The sequence below is a fragment of the Equus caballus genome, chromosome 11 (assembly GCF_041296265.1).
Source record: "Equus caballus isolate H_3958 breed thoroughbred chromosome 11, TB-T2T, whole genome shotgun sequence".
NCBI lineage: Eukaryota > Metazoa > Chordata > Mammalia > Perissodactyla > Equidae > Equus > Equus caballus.
Genome location: NC_091694.1, coordinates 4,686,665 through 4,690,249, shown reverse-complemented (window position 1 = coordinate 4,690,249; position 3,585 = coordinate 4,686,665). Strand labels below are relative to the sequence as shown.

At 55.7% G+C, this 3,585-nt stretch overlaps 1 long non-coding RNA gene across 1 annotated transcript; it reads right to left on the bottom strand.

The window, feature by feature from the left end:
- Positions 1-275: 275 nt before the first annotated feature.
- LOC138916096 (uncharacterized) lies at positions 276-2,141 on the bottom strand. Its single transcript, XR_011422792.1, has 3 exons — positions 2,063-2,141; positions 1,499-1,691; positions 276-1,344 (listed from the first exon to the last, which is right to left on the bottom strand). It is a non-coding gene; the product is annotated as an uncharacterized lncRNA (long non-coding RNA).
- Between the last annotated feature and the right edge of the window lie 1,444 nt (positions 2,142-3,585).

The window sequence follows — 3,585 nt, the reverse complement described above, 5'->3', positions numbered from 1 at the left end:
AAATAGCCACCCACCCCAGAAGAAGCGATAGTGAGATTATAAACATGTACTGCACATACTTCAAAAGGGGCACTTGAGAAAATTCCGTGCCCAGAATGGAGCCTGGGACAAACCCAACCCAACAATAATAAAATAATAAAACCTAAAAGCTATGGGAATAAAATCGTCTCTTTGGCTCACATGTGGATAATCGAGAGTTAACTCTTAATAAAATAATATAGTGCAGGAGCCGTGGGAATAAAGATTACCTCCTTAGCCAACTGGCAGAGACCAGATTCGTGAAATAATGACCTCTTTTTTATTTCCCTCATTTTATTATATAAGATGTAATTGTAGCTGGGCTGTTCCCCAACTTCCACGGGAAGGGAACTGTCAATCACAATGACAAATGTCGTAATTCAAGTCTGACAGGAAGGTCCATATGGGCTCTGAGTGAGGTGCGTGGAGCGGTGATTTATCCGGTCACTAGCAGGGCAGCTGTCTCCGCGACATTCAGGGACAGCACGGACTGGACAATCACTTCAGTGGCCAGGGCCACCAGGTCTCGGCTGAGAGTGTTCCCGACCAGATGATGTCCACCACTATGAGGTCCTTGGGGAGTCCCCTGAGCCCCGGAAAAAGACGGAAGAAAGGGGCAGGGCCCCCGGCCAGGTAACACTGGAAGGAGAGACGGCAGCGGAAAAGGACAGAGAATAATTGATTTCTGTTCTTCCCCCCTGCTGCTGCCTCAAGCTGCCATCTTTAGAGCAAATGGAGACCAGTCGCGTCTGGTTTTGTTGACGTTGCATTGCATTTTCTGTCTTCGATTTGGATGTTTTGTTTGATTCCTTTGCAAGGAGTTTTACGTGGGACTGGAGATTAAAGGCGCCATGTGTTGTTAAGGTTGTCCTTGCACCTGCGCCCAGCCAGGGCTGGAGGAAGAGCTGCACTCCTCGTGCCAGAAAGGCAGTGTCAGTCCAGTCAGCGGCGCCTAAGGTCAGCGAGATCCTTGAAGCAGGACCTCCCTGGCGAGGCTGATCCAGCCTTGCAGAGGGAGCCTCCGCCGAGACTCCCCCAGATAACCCAGCAGGAGATTTGACGACACCCCCGCCCCCACCCTTGGCCCCTTTCCCGGATGCCTCGCCCTGGGGCTTAAGCTTCTCAGGATGAACGAGCCAGCCCTGGCTCCTCCTCCTTTTCAGCCTGCCACCTCCCCCTCCCAGGATGTTGTTGGGTTTTAAAAATTATTTTATTTTAAATAAACACCATCCGAATAGCAACGCAAGCACACAGTGCGGGCGGCAGCCTGTCTTCTCTCGAGTCTCTCTCGGGTCCACTGGGCCCAGGGAGGGCCGGAGTTTCTCCCTGGAAATCAGCAGATTGGGGAGGCTCCAGGACCTTCTGAGGACAACAGCGGGAGATCGCGGAGAGCGCATGCCCACCACCCACCCACGCGCGCGAGCGCGCACACGCGCACACCCTCCCGCGCTCGCCCTGCTCTCCGGAGCCCCGCGCACACCTCCTTGGCGTCCAGCCGCAGTCACCGATTGCTGTTCCCGCCATCATATCCTAGGCTGCTCAGCCAACCTCCTTCTATTGTTTCCGCTTCCCCGCCATCCTTTCCGAGGGGCCTGATTTGACTAGTATTAACGCTCTGTCTGAACCTCTTTCCCAGCCATTTTAAAAAGCAATTCCTCTTTTCGGCAGAGCCACTGATCAATCGATACAAAGCAAAGAATGGGGATCAATAGGGAGGGCGGAGGGAGCAGATTCCAGAGCCTTTGGATGGCCAAGATTTGATATCTTTTTCCTCCCCGAACCTTCCCCTCCTGCTGCCCAGACTGCGCTTCAGCGCGAGGCTGGAGGGGCTTCTAGGACGCAGCGCTCCGTGCCGAAGCCGACCAATTACCCCTGAAACAATGTGATAATCAGCCGGGCAGGGCATGGCTGCCTCCGGCACCGGCCCGCTAATCCTGTTTGGCAGTCTCCTCCCCACTGCTCGAGGCCCCTGCTCTGAGGGGCAGCCCCCTCATTCAAGAAGCAGCCTCCCTGCCCACTGGCTCGCCTGGGCCAGGGCACCAACCTGGGGTGGGCGGCAGGGTGAGCCCCGAGGTCCTGCCAGCTCTGCCCCACCCCCTCCCCCGCCCCTTCCCTCCGTCTCCTCCCTCCCCCCCACTCCCCCCCTTTCCTCTCTCCCTAGATCCGCTGTAACTGACATTTTCCATCTGACAGGTTCTGTTTTCCCTGCCTCCGGTTGCCAGGGAAACAAGCAGAGAGGACCGCAGCCAGGGAGCCGTTAGCTGCCTTTTTAAGGGGCCCTGGACATAAACAGCACTTTCCATAATGGGAGCTGGGCACAGAGGTTTAAAAACACAAAACAATACAGAAGAGGAGGCTAAAGTGGAAAAAAAGTCGGGGGAAGGCCCCCCCACCAGGTTAATGGGAGAGTGAAGGAAGAAAGACAGATGGGAGAAGGGCTGACGCTCCTCTGGACGAAACCAGAGACCTTCCCAAAAGGTCTGGTTCTCTCCTTGATGTGCACAGAAGCAGACACCTGGCCCCCAGCCCTCCCTCGGTGCCCCCCCCCCCCCGGCTGCACCCCAGGTCTTCTGTGAGCCCAGGAATCTGCGGGCGGGACTTTGGCTCCACTGAGCTGCAGGGAGGTGTTAGGACTGAGCCCACCTCTGGATCGACAAGATGCTCTTCCTGAAGCGGTGGGGACCCCGCAGGCCTCTGTTCTCCCTGCCTCAGCACGCTGGGTCTGTCAGCACCTGCATGATCTTGACATTCTACCTCCTGAATTTTTCTGACCTCATCTCCACCTTTCTGACAAGGTGGGCTTCTACCATCTCCCCTGAGCTACTGCCTTGCCCCTCCTCAGTCCCCACCGCCACCCCTACATTCTTTCCCGTCCCTGGCTGCTGCCAGCAGAGTGATCTTTCTCCTCGCGGTGGAACCCCCAGCCATTTCCACTTGAGAGCATCTGATGCAAAATCCTGACCCTGGAGCCCAACCGCCTCTGCCATCTGACCTGGACTTAGCTTTCCAGCTCCTTCTCTGGTCTGCTCCTGCCCTCTGACCAAGGAGAGCCATGCAGAGACCTGAAGTGCGCTTGCCCTTTCCCACCTCCATTTCCTCAAGCTGGAAGCTTCTTCCTTCTTAGCCCTGCTCAGCTTAGCAAGCGCCTACCCAGGCCTCAGCTGCAATGTCACCACCGGGTAGAAGGTCACCTCCCTAGCCAAATTGGTCCCCTCCTCCATTTGACTCTCATCTCTTCTGTTGAGCAGCCCGCCTTGGGTATGGTTACAGGTCTGCTACCCACGCAGGTCTGATGACACTTGGGGCCAGAGAATTTACTGCCCCTGGAATAGTCCATTGCATATGGCAGGTGTTCAGTAAATGTTATTTCTTTGTCCTCATGGTGGGCCCCAGGAAGGGGAAAGACAGATCTCATCATAGAGAGGACCCTTGGTAACACACAGCAGTCGTCATCCCAAACATCCTGGGCAACACCTGCCCAGCAGGTGTACCTGGCCGCATGCAGGACGACACCCTGCGCAACTGAACAGACCAGTGAGCTGAGAGAGAGAACTTCCTCTAAATGGC